Genomic DNA, 17,275 nt, shown 5'->3' with positions numbered 1-17,275 from the left:
ACTCAAACAGTACTTTACACTTTGTGTTTCTGTGTGGGTGCAAACTGTTGAAAACCTTACTTAGTATATACTAAATTGATCTTCTGTATATAAAGATAATTAAAAATGAATTTTGATGTGAATGGGATGGGAGAGGGAGCCGGAGATGGGATGGTTGCGGGTGGGAGGGAGGTTATGGGGAGAAAAAGCTGCTATAATCCAAAAGCTGTACTTTGGAAATTTATATTTATTAAATAAAAGTTAAAAAAAAACATCTATTTGCTGTCTACAAGAAACACATCTCATCAACAAAGATGCATGCAGACTGAAAGTGAAAGGATGGAAAAAGATATTCCATGCCAACAGAAACCAAAAAAGAGCTGGTATAGCCACCTGAATATCAGACAAAATGTACTTTAACACAAAAACTGTTAAAAAAGACAAAGAGGGGCACTATATAATGATTAACGGGTTGATTCAACAGGAAGATGTAACTATTATAAATGTATATGCACCTAATTACAGGGCACCAGTTTATTTAAAAGAAATGTTGAGGGATTTAAAGGAAGACATAGACTCAAGTACAACAGTATTGGGGGACTTTAATACTCCACTTTCAGCCATGGACAGATCAACCAAACAGAAAAGAAACAGCAGAATTAATCAACACTATAGACCAAATGGACCTAACAGATATCCTCAGAACTTTTCATCCTACAGTTGCAGAATACACATTCTTCTCATCAGTGCATGGAACTTTCTCTAGGATTGACCAAACACTAAGCTGTAAAGCAAGTCTTAACAAATTCAAAAAAAAATCAAAATCATACCATGCATCTTCTTGGTCTACAATGGAATGAAGCTGGAAATTAGAAACTCAGGAATCTCTAGAACATGTGGAAACACATAGAGACTTAACACATGCTCCTGAATGAACAGTGGGTCATAGAAGAAATCAAAAGAGAAATAAAAAACTTTCTCAAAACAAATGAAGATAAAATACAACATATCAAGACTTATAGGACACAACAAAAGCAGTGTTAAGAGGAAAGATTATAGAAATAGGTGCCTACATCAAGAAATTGGAAACGCACCAAATAAATGAGCTATCAATGCATTTCAAGGATCTAGAAAAACTACATCAAACCAAACCCAAAATTAGGAGGAGAAAAGAAATATTAAAATTAGAGAAGAATCAACAAAATTGAATCCAAAAAAATATAAAAGATCAGTGAAATTAACAGCTGTTTTTTTGAAAAAATAAACAAAATTGACACACCATTGGCCCAACTAACCAAACAAAAAAGAGAGAGAAGACCCAAATCAATAAATTTAGAAATGAAAAAGGAAATATAACAAGACACCACAGAAATAAGAAGAATCATCAGGAATTACTACATAAGCTGTATGCCAACAAACTGGGAAACCTAGAAGAAACAGATAGATTTCTGGATGCATACAACTTACCTAAATTGAGCGATGAAGACACAGAAAACCTAAACAGATCCATAAATAAGTCAGAAACTGAATCAGTATTAAAGGCCCTCCCAACAAAGAAAAGCCCAGGACCAAATGGATTCACTACTGAATTCTACCAGACGTTTAAAGAAGTAACTCCAATTCTTCTCAAGCTATTCAGAACAATCGAAAGAGAAGGGAATTCTCCCAAACTCTTTCTGTGAAGCCAGCATCATCTTAATTCCTAAACCTGAAAAAGATGCAACAGAGAAAGAGAATTACAGACCAATTTCCCTAATGAATACTGATGCAAAAATCCTCAGAAAAATTCTAGCCAATCAAATCCAACAACATATCAGAAAGATAATCCACCAAGACCAAGGGGATTTATCCCTGGCATACAGAGATGATTCAACATTTGCAAATCATTCAATGTGATGCATAACATTAACAAACTGCAGAAGAAAAACCATATGATTATTTTAATAGATGTATAAAAAGCATCTTATAAAATACAACACTCTTTCATGATGAAAACTCTAAGCAAATTGGGTATAGAAGGAACATTCCTCAACACAATCAAAGCAATTTATGAAAAACCCACGGCCAGCATCATATTGAATGGAGAAAAGCTGGACGCATTCCCACTGAGATCTGGTACCAAACAGGTATGCCCACTCTCATCATTGCTACTCAATATAGTACTGGAAGTTTTAGCCAGAGCCATTAGTCAAGAAAAAGAAATCAAAGGGATACAAATTGGGAAGGAGGAAGCCAAATCATCCCTATTTGCAGACAACAGGATTCTTTATTTAGAAAATCCAAAGAACTCTACTAAGAGACTATCGAAACTCATAGAAGAGTCTGGTAAAGTAGCAGGATTTAAAGTCAATACACAAAAATCAGCAACCTTTGTATACAGATACGATGCCATGGCTGAGAAAAAATTTCTAAGATCAATCCCATTCACAATACCTATTAAAAGAAATCAAATACCTTGGGATAAATTTAACCAAGGATGTCAAAGATCACTATGATGAGAATTACAAAACATTAAAGAAAGAAATAGAAGAAGATACAAAAAATGGAAAATCCTCCGTGTTCATGGATTGAAAGAATCAATATCATCAAAATGTCCATTCTTACAAAAGCAATTTGCAAATTCAATGCGATACCAATCAAAATACCAAAGACATTCTTCTCAGATATAGAAAAAAATGATGCTAAAGTGCATATGGAAGCACAGGAGACCTTGAATAGCTAAAGCAATCTTATACATCCAAAACAAATCTGGAGGCATCATAATACCAGGTTTCAAGACATGCTAGAGGGCAGTTATAATCAAAACAGCTGGGTACTGGTACAGAAACAGATGGATAGAACAATGGAACAGAAAAGAAATGCCAAAAATCAATTCAAACATCTACAACCAACTTATATTTGATCAAGGCCTGGAGCAAGGACAGTCTATTCAACAAATGGTGCTGGGAAAACTGGATTTCCACATGCAGAAGTATGAAGCAAGACCCCTACCTTACACCTTACACAAAAATCCACCCAGCATGGATTAAAGATCTAAATCTATGACCAACACCATCAAATTATTAGAGAATTATTATTAGATTATTATTAGAGAACAAATTATTAGAGAACATCGGAGAAGCTCTGCTACATATTGGCACAGGCAAAGACTTCTTGGAAAAGACTCCAGAGGCACAGGCAGTCAAAGCCAAAATTAACAATTGAGATAACATCAGATTGAAAAGTTTCTGGATGGCAAAGAAACAGTTAGGAAAATGAAGAAGTAACCAAGAAAATGGGAGAAATTATTTGCAAACTATGAAACTGATAAAGGATTAATAACCAGAATCTACAAAGAGATCAAGTCTCTGCTATGGCCAAGGAGTGCAGTGGAGGATGGCCCAAGTACTTGGGCCCTGCACCGCATAGGAGACCAGGAGAAGCACCTGGCTCCTGCCTTCAGATCAGTGCGGTGCGCCGGCCGCAGCGCGCCGGCCACGGTGGCCATTGGAGGGTGAACCAACGGCAAAGGTAGACCTTTCTCTCTGTCTCTCTCTCTCACTGTCCACTCTGCCTGTCAAAAAATAAAAAAATAAAAATAAATAAATAAAGAGATCAAGAAACTCCACAACATCAAAACAAACAACCCACTTAAGAGATGGGCCAAGGACCTCAATAGACATTTTTCAAAAGAGGAAATCCAAATGGCCAACAGACACATGAAAAAATGTTCAGGATCACTAGCCATCAGGGAAATGCAAATCAAAACCACAATGAGGTTTCACCTCACCCCAGCTAGAATGGCTTTCATACAGAAATGAACTAACAACAGATGCTGGCGAGGATGTGGGGAAAAAGGTGCCCTAATCCACTGTTGATGGGAATGCAAACTGGTGAGCCACTTTGGAAGACGGTTTGGAGATTCCTCAGAAATCTGAATATAGTTGTACCAGATGACCCAGCCATCCCACTCCTGGGAATTTACCCAAGGGAAATGAAATCAGTAAATGAAAGAGCTATCTGCACCTCCATGTTTATTGCAGCTCAATTCACAATAGCTAAGACATGGAATCAACCTAAATGCCCATCAGTGTAAGACTGGATAAAGAAACTATGGGATATGTACTCTATGAAATACTACAAAGTGGTAAAAAAAAATGAAATCCGGTTATTTGCAACAAAATGGAGGAATCTGGAAAACATCATGCTGAGTGAAATAAGCCAGACCCAAAGGGACAAATATCATATGTTCTCCCTGACCTGTGACAACTAACTGAGCGTCTAAAAGGAAACTTGTAGTAGTGAAATTAATACTACGAGAAGCAATGACTTGATCAGCCTTTGTCCTGTTAGGAAATAGTTTATTATTTTTTTTTACTATTTTCTTTTTCTACTTAATACCATTGGTTGAACTCTTAACACATAATTACTCACAAGTGTTTAGATCCAACTGAAAATTGATCCCAGGAAAAAATAAGAGTGGGAATAAGAGAGGGAGGAGATGTACAGTTCAACACATGCTCCATCAGACTTACCCCTAAGGGAAAAGCTGAGAACTTGCCATGGGACTCCAAAGCCCACTAAGTCAGATGGTACTAGTGCCATCTTACTAGTTAAAGTGATCACTTTAAATGTAACTGATTATATAGATAGAAATAAGTTCAAAGGGATCACACAACTAAAACCAAGTGTCTTCAAATAACAATAGATAGAATTAAAAAGGAGAGAACGAATCAACATGGGGAGGGGGTCACACAGCAGATGCATAGAATGACAAACGCTCTAAACAGCACTCTGGCCTCAGAATCAGCCCTTAAGGCATTAGGCTCTGGCTAAAAAGCCCATGAGAGGAGAGCAGCAAGATGGCGGAACAGGAAGGGAGCACACTAATAGTCCGGGAAGAGACAGTTTAATAAAAGTGGAGATACTGTAGGTTCAAGGAAGAGTTGGGGAATAAACAGCAGAGGAAACTCGTCTGGAACTAGTGATTCACGGTGGACCTGTGTGGAGCTCATGGGAGCCCACGGTTCCAGACACCAGTGGCAGGATCAATGCACCAGCGCTGGAACGCGAGGTGAGTCGAACCTCAATAGCCTGAGACACTGGCGGAAAAGCAGAAGGAGGAGCCTAGAGGGAACGAGGCTTGAAGCCCCGTGGGGAAAGTTCACCAGGCTAACTAGAGGAGAGAGAGAAAAAAAAAAAGGACCAGTCCAAACACGAGTTTCTCTCTCTCCGCTCACCTCTCAAAGGCGAGCAAGACAAAGAGCAGGTGCCATTTTGATCATACGTAAAAGCTGCGTGATCCCAGGGCTGCACCTGCCCACAGCCAAGCAGAAAAACCTGACTCTGGGGGGAGTGGTGAAATAACAGGAGATTAGAACCTAGTGAATGTGTGGAGCTAATGAACTGAGACTGTGAAAAAACAGACGGTGGGGGAGAGAACTCACGGAGTTCACGTGAGTACTCTCCAGAGATGCTACAATTCGGTAACCTTGGCAACCCAGTGGGATACTGCAGGAGAATTTGAGCCCACACTGAGGGCAGAACAGATTCCCTGTGTGATCCTTGGGAAAGAGCAGGCGAATGTTATACCCACAGGAGCCAGAGATCAGAAGCTGACTACCTTCAATTCTGCACAGCTGTGTGGAATTATTTCCCTTCTGAATCAAAAAAAAAAAGAAAGAAAGAAAGAAAGAAAAGAAAAGAAAGAGAGAGATTTACCATGCCTGAACTGGGAGTGTCACCTTTGGCACACCCTTAACCCTAAGGAACCAAACAAGGTCTCTGGCCACACCCATCTCAAGCCTCTAAGGCTCCATCAAAAGCAGACAGTCCACTTAATACAGTCATAGTATAACAAGAAAAAAACACCACAGTGAGAGAAGAAGAATCCAAAGAATATCTCCACAATGCCAAGCAACAAACACAGAAACCGAGGAAACAAGAACAAGGAAGACATTATGACACCCACAAATGAACAAGACACCCAAAGCCAAGATTATGAAAATGATGAGATGGAAGAAATGCAAGATATGGATTTCAAAAAATTTATGATAAGAACATTTAGAAGTTTTCAAAAACAAATGCTTGAGCTATGGAAATCCTTACTGGACAGGATAGAAAATCTTGTGAAAATGAAATCTTAAGGAGGAATCAAAATGAAACACAGAAACTAGTAGAACAGGAAAGTGTGATAGTGAAGAGTAATCAAAATGAAATGAAGAACTCAATAGATCAAATGACAAACACATTAGAGAGTCTTAAAAACAGAATGGTTGAAGCAGAAGAGAGAATATCGGACTTACAAGACAGAGCACAGGAAAACATACAGTCAAACCAAAGAAAAGAAGAGGAAATTAGAAATCTAAAAAATATTGTTGGGAATCTACAGGATACTATTAAAAAAACCAACATTCGGGTTCTAGGAGTTCCTGAAGGCATGGAGAGAGAGAAAGGATTAGAAGGCCTTTTTAGTGAGATACTTGCAGAGAACTTCCTGGGTTTGGAGAAGGACAGAGAAATCCTAGTACAGGAAGCTCATAGAACCCCAAGTAGGCCGACACCACGGCTCACTAGGCTAATCTTCCGCCTTGCGATGCCGGCACACCGGGTTCTAGTCCCAGTCGGGGCACTGGATTCTGTCCCGGTAGCCCCTCATCCAGGCCAGCTCTCTGCTGTGGCCCAGGAGTGCAGTGGAGGATGGCCCAAGTACTTGGGCCCTGCACCCCATGGGAGACCAGGATAAGTACCTGGCTCCTGCCATCGGATCAGCGCGGTGCGCCAGCCGCAGTGCACTGGCCACAGAGGCCATTGTAGGGTGAACCAACAGCAAACGGAAGACCTTTCTCTCTGTCTCTCTCTCTCACTGTCTACTCTGCCTGTCAAAAAAAAAGAACCCCTAGTAAACATGACCAAAAGAGATCCTCACCATGACACGTTGTAATCAAACTCAACACAGTGAAACATAAAGAAAAAATTCTAAAATGTGTAAGACAGAAACGTCAGATTACTCTCAGAGGATCTCCAATTGGACTCACAGCAGACTTCTCATCAGAAACCCTACAGGCTAGGAGGGAATGGCGAGATATAGCGCAGGTACTAAGAGAGAAAAACTGCCAGCCCAGAATATTATATCCTGCAAAGCTCTCATTTGTGAATGAAGGTGAAATAAAGACCTTTCATAGCAAACAGAAATTGAAAGAATTTGTTGCCACTTGTCCGGCACTGCAAAAAATGCTTAAAGATGTGTTGCACACAGAAACACAGAAGCACGGTCATCAGTATGAAAGAAGGTAAAGGAAGAAAACCCCACAGTAAAAGATCACAGGAAGTTCAAAGCATATATTAGAACTTATCTTTGGGAAAATTGCAGGGCAAAGTTACTACTTATCAATAGTCACATTGAACGTTAATGACCTCAACTGTCCAGTTAAAAGACACAGATTGGCTGAATGGGTTAAGGAACAAAACCGATCTATTTGCTGCTTACAAGAAACACATCTTTCCAACAAACATGCATACAGACTGAAAGTGGAAGTCTGGAAAAAGATATTCCATGCCAACAGAAATGAAAAAAGAGCAGGCGTAGCCATCTTAATATCAGACAAAATAAACTTTAACACAAAAGCTGTTAGGAGAGACAAAGAGGGGCACTATATAATAATTAGGGGATCAATTCAACAGGAAGATATAACGATTATCAACGTATATGCACCTAATTGCAGGGCATCGGTTTATTTAAAAGATTTGCTAAGGGACTTAAAAGGAGACTTGGACTCCAATACAATAGTACTGGGGGACTTCAATAGCACTCTCAGAAATAGACAGATCAACCAGACAGAAGATCAACAAGGAGACAGTAGATTTAAACGACACTATAGCCCAAATGGATCTAACAGATATATACAGAACTTTTCATCCTACACATAAAGCATTTACATTCTTCTCATCAGTACATGGAACCTTCTCTAGGATTGACCACATACAGGCCATAAAGCAAGTCTCAGCAAATTCAAAAGAATTAGAATCATACGATGCAGCTTCTCAGACCATAGAGGAATGAAGTTGGAAATTAGCAACTCAGGAATCCCTAGAGCATATGCAAACACATGGAGACTGAACAACACACTCCTGAATGAACACTGGGTCATAGAAGAAATCAAAAGAGAAATCAAAAACTTTCTGTAAGTAACTGAGGATAACAGCACAACATACCAAAACTTATGGGATACAGGAAAAGCAGTGTTAAGAGGAAAGTTATAATAATAGGTGCTCACATCAAGAAATTTGAAAGGCACCAAATAAGTGAGCTTTCAATTCATCTCAAGGATCTAGAAAATCTGCAGCAAACCAGACCCAAATATAGTGGGAGAAGAGAAATAATTAAAATCAGAGAAGAAATCAATAGAATTGAATCCAAAAAAATTACAAAAAATCAGCCAAACGAGGAGCTGGTTTTTTGAAAAAATAAACAAAATTGACACCCTATTGGCCCAACTAACTAAAAAAAAAGGAGAGAAAAGACCCAAATCAATAAAATCAGAGATGAAAAAGGAAACGTAACAACAGACACCACAGAAATAAAAAGAATCATCAGAAATTACTACAAGGACTTGTATGCCAGCAAACAGGGAAATCTATCAGAAATGGATAGATGCCTGGACACATGCAACCTACCTAAATTGAACCAGGAAGACATAGAAAACCTAAGCAGACCCATAACTGTGACAGAAATTGAAACGGTAATAAAGGCCCTCCCAAAAAAGAAAAGCCCAGGACGAGAAGGATTCACTGCTGAATTCTACCACACATTTAAAGAAGAACTAACTCCAATTCTTCTCAAACTATTAAGAACAATTGAAAAAGAGGGAATCCTACCAAATTCTTTCTATGAAGCCAGCATCACCTTAATCCCTAAGCCAGAAAAAGATGCAGCATTGAAAGAGAATTACAGACCAATATCCCTGATGAACATAGATGCAAAAACGCTCAATAAAATTCTGGCCAATAGAATGCAACAACACATCAGAAAGATCATCCACGCAGACCACGTGGGATTTATCCCTGGTATGCAGGGATGGTTCAATGTTTGCAAAACAATCAATGTGATACACCACATTAACAGACTGCAGAAGAAAAACCATATGATTATCCCAATAGATGCCGAGAAATCATTCGATAAAATACAATACCCTTTCATGATGAAAACTCTAAGCAAACTGGGTATGGAAGGAACATTCCTCAATACAATCAAAGCAATTTATGAAAAACCCACAGCCAGCATCCTACTGAATGGGGAAAAGTCAGAAGCATTTCCACTGAGATCTGGTAGCAGACAGGGATGCCCACTCTCACCACTGCTATTCAATATAGTTCTGGATGTTTTAAACAGAGCTATTAGGCAAGATAAAGAAATTAAAGGGATACATATTGGGAAGGAAGAAGTCAAAGTATTCCTCTTTGCAGATGATATGATTCTTTATTTAGGGGATCCAAAGAACTCTTACTAAGAGACTATTGGAACTCATAGAAGAGTTTGGCAAAGGAGCTTGATATAAAATCAATGCACAAAAACCAACAGCTTTTGTATACACAGGCAATGCCACAGCTGAGAAAGAACTTCTAAGATCAATCCCATTCACAATAGCTACAAAAACCATCAAATACCTTGGAATAAACTTAACCAAGGATGTTAAAGATCTCTATGATGAAAATTACAAAACCTTAAAGAAAGAAATAGAAGAGGATACCAAGAAATGGAAAAATCTTCCATGCTCATGGATTGGAAGAATCAATATCATCAAAATGTCCATTCTCCCAAAAGCAATTTGCAAATTCAATGCGATATCAATCAGGATACCAAAGACATTCTTCTCAGATCTGAAAAAAATTATGCTGAAATTCATATGGAGGCACAGGAGACCTCGAATAGCTAAAGCAATCTTGTACAACAAAAACAAAGCTGGAGGCATCACAATACCAGATTTCAGGACATACTACAGGGCAGTTATAATCAAAACAGCATGGCACTGGTACAGAAACAGATAGATAGACCAATGGAACAGAATAGAAACACCAGAAATCAACCCCAACATCTACAGCCAACTTATATTTGATCAAGGATCCAAAACCAATCCCTGAGTAAGGACAGTCTATTCAATAAATGGTGCTGGGAAAACTGGATTTCCATGTGCAGAAGCATGAAGCAAGACCCGTACCTTTCACCTTACACAAAAATCCACTCAACATGGATTAAAGACTTAAATCTATGACCTGACACCATCAAATTGTTAGAGAACATTGGAGAAACCCTGCAAGATATAGGTACCGGCAAAGACTTCTTAGAAAAGACCCTGGAAGCACAAGCAGTCAAAGCCAAAATTAACATTTGGGATTGCATCAAATTGAGAAGTTTCTGTACTGCAAAAGAAACAGTCAGGAAAGTGAAGAGGCTACTGACAGAATGGGAAAAAATTTTTGCAAACTGTGCAACAGATAAAGTGTTAATAACCAGAATCTACAAAGAGATCAAGAAACTCCACAACATCAAAACAAACAACCCACTTAAGAGATGGGCCAAGGACCTCAATAGACATTTTTCAAAAGAGGAAATCCAAATGGCCAACAGACACATGAAAAAATGTTCAGGATCATTAGCCATCAGGGAAATGCAAATCAAAACCAAAATGAGGTTTCACCTCACCCCAGTTAAAATGGCTCACATTCAGAAATATACCAACAACAGATGCTGGCAAGGATGTGGGGGGAAAAGTGTCCTAACCCACTGTTGGTGGGAATGCAAACTGGTAAAGCCAATATGGAAGTCAGTCTGGAGATTCCTCAGAAATGAATATAACCCTACCACATGACCCACCAATCCCACTCCTTGGAATTTACCCAAGGGAAATTAAATTGGCAAATAAAAGAGCTGTCTGCACCTCAATGTTTATTGCAGCTCAATTCAGAATAGCTAAGACATGGAACCAACCCAAATTCCCATCAACAGTAGACTGGATAAAGAAATTATGGGGCATGTACTCTATACAATACTATACAGCAGTAAAAAAAAAATGAAATCCGGTCATTTGCAACAAAATGGAGGAATCTGGAAAACATCATGCTGAGTGAATTAAGCCAGTCTCAAAGGGACAGATATCATATGTTCTCCCTGATCGGTGACAACTAACCAACCACAAAAAAGGAAATCTGTTGAAGTGAAAAGGACACTATGAGAAACAGTGACTTGATCAGCCCTTGTCCTGACTGTTGATGTACAATTTAATACTTTATCCCTTTTAGTATTTTTTGTTCTAGTTAATACTATTGGTTGAACTCTGTGATTAACACACAATTATTCTTAAGTGTTTACATTTAACTGAAAAGTGATCCCTGTTAAATATAAGAGTGGGAATAAGAGAGGGAGGAGATGTACAATTTGGGATATGCTCAAACGGACTTGCGCCAAATGGTGGAGTTAGAAATGTGCCAGGGGATTTCAATACAATCCCATCAAGGTTGCATGTACAAATGCCATCTCACTAGTCCAAGTGATCAATTTCAGTTCACAATTGATCACACTGATAGGTTGAAGAGTCAAAGGTATCACACAAACAAGACTAGTGTCTGCAAATACTAACTGATAGAATAAAAAAGGGAGAGAACGATCCAACATGGAAAGTGGGATACACAGCAGACCCATAGAATGGCAGATGTCCTAAACAGCACTCTGGCCTCAGAATCAGCCCTTAAGGCATTCGGATCTGGCTGAAGAGCCCATGAGAGTATTTTAGGCATGGAAATCCAAGACACTCTGGCAAAAAAAAAAAATAGAGGACCTAAATGAAAGATCTCTGTGAGTGAGATCCCAGTGAAAAGAACAGGCCATCAAAGAAGGAGGTACCTTTCTCTGAAGGGAGGAGAGAACTTCTACTTTGACTGTGACCCTGTCGGAATAAGATCGAAGTCGGCAAACCCAAAAGGCTTCCATAGCCTTGGCAACTCATGACTTGAGCCTAGGGAGATTATTATTTTTTTATTTTTGACAGGCAGAGTGGACATTGAGTGAGAGAGACAGAGAGAAAGGTCTTCCTTTGCCGTTGGTTCACCCTCCAATGGCCGCCACGGCCGGCTCACTGCAGCAGGCACACCGCGCTGATCCAAAGGCAAGAGCCAGGTGCTCCTCCTGGTCTTCCATGTGGGTGCAGGGCCCAAGCACTTGGGCCACCCTCCACTGCACTCCCAGACCACAGCAGAGAGCTGGCCTGGAAGAGGGGCAACCAGGACAGAATCCGGAGCCCCGACCGGGACTAGAACCTGGGGTGCCGGTGCCACAGGCAGAGGATTAGCCTATTGAGCTGTGGCACTGGCTGAGCCTAGGGAGATTACTGATGCCATAAACAAGAGTGTCAAATTGTTAAGTCAACAACAGGAGTCACTGTGTATTTACTCCTCATGTGGGATCTGTCCTTAATGTGTTGTCCAATGTGAATTAATGCTATAACTAGTACTCAAACAGTATTTTACACTTTATGTTCTGTGTGGGTGCAAACTGATGAAATCTTTACTTAATATATACTAAATCGATCTTCTGTATATAAAGATAATTGAAAATGAATCGATGTGAATTGAATGGGAGAGGGAACGGGAGATGGGAGGGGTGCAAGTGGGAGGGAAGTTATGGGGGGGCCATTGTACTCCATAAACTGTACTTTGGAAATTTATATTTACTAAATAAAAGTTTAAAAAAAAAAAAGAAAGCCCATGAGAGTTTCTCAGGCATGGAAAGCCAAGACACTGTGGAAAAAAAATGACCTAAATGAAAGATCTCGGTGAGTGAGATCCCAGTGGAAAGATGGGGCCATCAAAGAAGGAGGTACCTTTCTCTGAAGGGAGGAGAGAACTTCCACTTTGATTATACCCTCTCTAAATACTGACGGATTTTGTGGAATCAGAAGGCTTCCATAGAATTAGCAGCTCATGACAAGAGCCTTGGGTGGTCACTGACATAATAAATAAGAATGTCAATTGTTAAATCAACAACAGGAGTCACTGTGCACTTGCTCTCCATGTAGGACCTCTGTCCTTAATGCGTTGTACTATGAGAATTAATGGTCAAACTTGTCTTCAAACAGTACTTTATACTTTATGTGTATGTGTGGGTGCAAATTATTGAAATATTTACTTAGTATAGAGTTGGTCTTCTGTATATAAAGATAATTAAAAATGAATCTTAACGAAGAATGGCATGGGAGAGGGAGTAGAAAGTGGGACAGGAGCGGGGGGGGGGGGGTGGAAGGGCTGGTATGGGGGGAAGAACCACTATATCCCTAAAGCTGTACCTATGAAATTTATATTCATTAAATAAATGCTTTCTAAAAAATGAATGAATCTGCTATAAATAAAAAAAAGCAGTGAGGGGTTTTCCGAGGTCGCGGGGAACTCAGGTAGAGCGCTTGTCACTCCGCCACCTTCTGCCAAGCCCACCGCACAGCCCGTCCTCCGAAAAGCTCAGGGTTAGTGCAGTCATGGCCTTGTGGCCATGTTCTGGGCGAGGGGACGTGGGGCAGAGCCAGGCTCTCATGGTGGAGTGCGTCAGCCCCTGCCTTGTCGCTCCGGGTGCTGCTGAGAGGCCACCAGCAGCTTCCGGCTGTACCCCTCCCCACCCAGAGGAAAGGCCCAGGGCATTTGCACAGACAGCGCCCCCCTGATGGGGCCAGTCCTCCAGGGCACTGCAGACTCCAGGGCATTGGCAAACTCCTCCTTTCTTCTTTGGGCCACGGTGTGAGGACCAAGATCTGTCAGAGCCGCATCTTCGACCACCGCGGCTTGGAAATAAGTTTATGCCGCCTCTTGTCTCCTCTTTAGTCTTTCCTGCTCGTGGCATTGGATGGTCGCACAGAGGAAGTCTGCTTCGCCATTCACTTTCCACTCCCTTTGGAACTTCCCACAACTCCTCCCTTACGTGTTCCTTCCAATCTGAGCAGCGAGCAGCCTGCTTCCTCCCCTCCTGTTCAAGACCAAGAGGCGCTGAGTGCCCCGGCTGCAGAGGCAGCGCCAGAGAGACAGCGCCCGCCGCCCCCGGCACAGGCCCAGAATTTAGCCTCAGTTGCAGCACAAAGCAGAAGCATTTTGCTCCTCGCCAAGTGGTCCCCCACAGTGGAGCCTGCTGTGCTCACCAAGGCACGGAGGCGCCATTGCCCTTGGAGGCGGTGGAAACTGGAGCCCACCAGCAAAGCCCCGTCCTTCCTCGGGAACTAACACTGTGTCTGGTCACCCAAGCAGACTCTTGCATGAACTCTGATTTCTCTGCCTCTGGATGTCATGGTCCCAAAGCTGAGCAAATGTGGATCCCACCTCCCTCAAGCCTCTCTCTCCCAGCCAGGGAGCCCAGCCCAAGAGAGAACTGGGTGGCTGGAGCAGACCCTCCACTGGGGATCCAGCCCTCAGCTCAGCCACAGGCCTCTCAGGGCAGCCAAGCCAAGAACCTTCCCCCACCACACAAGGCACTCGCTGGAGCCTGTGCCTGCCACAGCGATGTCCCCTCCCTGAAGTGTGGCTGTGTGTTCCCAAACTGGGCCCCTAGGTGTTGGAATAAAGCTGGCCCCACATGGAGGACCCTAGGCCAAGACATCCCACACAGTGTTGCTGGGGCCCACACTAGGAGGCTCAGAGGGCTATGCAAAGGCCCAGGGACCCAACAGGACCTGCTGGGCTCCGAGAGGGGAGCAGGACTCTGCACAGGCAGCGAGTGCAGAGGCAAGGCCAGGGCTGGCCAGGACGCGGAGGCACCTTCCCTCCCCCGCCGGGAGCCACAGCTCCAGCACAGGAGCAGGTGCTTCCGGAAGGGCAGGGGTGGCCCCTCCCCCTTGTTCCCCAGTGCTTAGACCACGGGAGGAAGAGCCTTCTGGAAAGGACCCAGGAGCTCAGCGAGTCTCAAAGAGCAGCTGGGCCCCAGCAGGGGAGATGGGAGCGTCTCCAGGTTGGAGGCAAGAGGCCCTAAGACCAATGCCCATGCCACCTGCTCTGTCCCCAGCCCCACTGTGTCCCCCAGGTCTCAGACCATCAAGCCACCTCCCTCCTCCTTCGTCCTTCATCCTCTCCCCACACCCAGGCCTCTGCTCACCTTGAAGGGTCAGTCTGCCCTTGAGCAAGTCTGCAGCCTTCCCTCAGTGCCGGGGCCAGGACATGACTCATACGCTCAGGCTGTCCAGCACTGTCCAGCCATTTCCCAAGGGACCCCACTGTCCTAGCACTGCTCGTTGTCTCTCTGTCCTTCCTGAACCCCATGGGAGCTGTCACCCTACCTCCATATCAGGATTCCCTCCCAGATGCCTCAGCCCCGCCCAGCCCTCACCATGCTGGAGGAAACCTAGAGTGAAAGTGAACAAACCCACGCTTCCTGCAGCCCCCCGCACAAGCGCTCGGGCCACCGTGAAATCCCCCCACGCTTCCTGCAGCCCCCCGCACAAGCGCTCGGGCCACCGTGAAATCCCCCCACGCTTCCTGCAGCCCCTCGCACAAGCGCTCGGGCCACCGTGAAATCCCCCCACGCTTCCTGCAGCCCCCCGCACAAGCACTCGGGCCACCGTGAAATCCCCACCTCCACTCCCTCTCCACTGATCAGGAGCTGGCCTCTGAAGCTTCGCCATGGCTGTTTCTCTGCCTGCAGTTGGCCCCCGCTCCCCCACCTCAGGCGTCTCGGCCTGTGCACTGGGTCCCCTTGGCAGGACTAGAGAGCATTTTCCTGGCCCCCGCAGCCCCACATGGGAGCTCGCACCTCGCTAGGGGCCCACAGCTGAGCTTCAGCACAGGGACTGACAGGTGGTGAACATCAGTGCCCTGTGAACGTCAGCTGGAGCCCTGTCCTGAAGACAGCCTTGCCCACCCCCAGGACCCAGCTCTGCAGTCAGGACAGCACTGAGACCCCTGGCCCGGGACCAGAGCTCCAGGGGCACCACAGTGAGAGCCCCAGCCTCCCTGTGAGGACACTGAGAGGGAGGACAGGGAATGGGGGGAGAGGCTGCAGGCCACCCCACAGAGGGGCCAGGGAGGCGAGCAGTGGGCCAGCCACGTGGCTGACAGAACTCTCAGGGGCCCAACCAGAGAGCTGCCCACCTCGTTGATTGGTGATGACCCAAGGTGTCCTCAGGCTGCCCCCACCTCAGTCCCCTCCACAGCAGAGGAATCAATTCCAGCCCCAGACAATGACGGTGCAGCACACACACCTCCTCCTCCAGCCTCAGACAACAACGGTGCAGCACACACACCTCCTTTTCCAGCCCCAGACAACGACGGTGCAGCACACACCTCCTCCTCCTTCTCCAGCCCCAGACAATGACGGTGCAGCACACACACCTCCTTCTCCAGCCTCAGACAACGACGGTGCAGCACGCACACCTCCTCCTTCAGCCCCAGAGAGAAGGTGCACTGGGCGCCTACAGACTCAATGGCCACTGGCACAGGAAATCCTGGCCACAGCCACGACTGACAGCCGAGGTTATAGGTCCTGACAAGCTGTGTGGGGGTCTCTACTGAACCAGATCCCACACACACCCAGCCCCAGGGGTTTTAGCTGAGCTGGGAGCCTCTGTGCTAACTGGGACCACAGTGACTCAACACTGTGAAAACCCAGCCTCCCATCTGCAGCACAGCCCAGGGCAGCAGTGTGGGCTCAGCTTCAGGGACCGAAGGAGGCTGGAAGGGAAGTGGCCTTTGGGCCCTGTGGAAAGTGAGGAGAACTTATAGGTGGGCAGTAGGTGAGTCCTGGGGCAGAAGTGGGTGCAGGGGTGTGGGCAGAAGTGGGGGAAGAGGTTGGAGGAAACAGGTGTGGGGCAGCAAGGATGGGGCAGAAGCAGGGTAGAAAGTGGAGTAGAAGTGGCGGAGACAGGGGAGAGCAGAGGTGGGGAGCAGAGATGGAAGGGATAGAGGTTGGGGAAGCAGAGGTGGGGGAGCTGGAGGTAGGGAGCTAGAAGTAGGGGCAGAGATGAAGGCTGGACAGAGGTGGGGTGGACAGAAGTGGAGAACGAGTGCTGTTGGACTGGCTGGAGGTGCAGCCCTGGAGGTGCAGCCCTGGCTGATACCCGAGGGCTCAGCTGACACCTCCACTGAGCAGGGAGGCCCCACCCCGGGGGCCAATGAGAGGCCAACCTAGGAATCCCGGGCCCCAGATTGGCCAAGATGTCTAGGCAGTGGGTACAGGCGCTCACGGTGCCTGCCTTTCCTTCTAGTCCTGGGCCAGGGTGCCTTGTCTGCGCTGCAGATGCAGAGGCTATGGCCGGAGCCGAGGCCGGGGCCAGGGCCAGGGCCAGGGTGGGAGCCA

The 17,275-nt window shown here is 44.6% G+C and overlaps 1 long non-coding RNA gene across 2 annotated transcripts in view; it reads right to left on the bottom strand.

Annotated features, from left to right (window-relative positions):
- The window catches only part of LOC149120175 (uncharacterized), a 30,205-nt gene extending 13,196 nt beyond the window's left edge, over window positions 1–17,009 (bottom strand). Inside the window, exon 1 of one of the 2 annotated variants that reach the window (XR_016226905.1) lies at window positions 16,354–17,009. This is a non-coding gene — a long non-coding RNA (uncharacterized LOC149120175). Of the gene's footprint in view, window positions 1–15,079; window positions 15,439–16,353 lie in introns of those variants that run through there. The other variant, XR_016226904.1, reaches the window with a different exon arrangement.
- Between the last annotated feature and the right edge of the window lie 266 nt (window positions 17,010–17,275).

Source organism: Oryctolagus cuniculus, chromosome 20 (assembly GCF_051225735.1).
Source record: "Oryctolagus cuniculus isolate XC-2025 breed Fujian yellow rabbit chromosome 20, ASM5122573v1, whole genome shotgun sequence".
Lineage (NCBI taxonomy): Eukaryota > Metazoa > Chordata > Mammalia > Lagomorpha > Leporidae > Oryctolagus > Oryctolagus cuniculus.
Note: the sequence above shows the minus strand (reverse complement) of the source record. Positions and strands in the feature narration are given on the sequence as shown.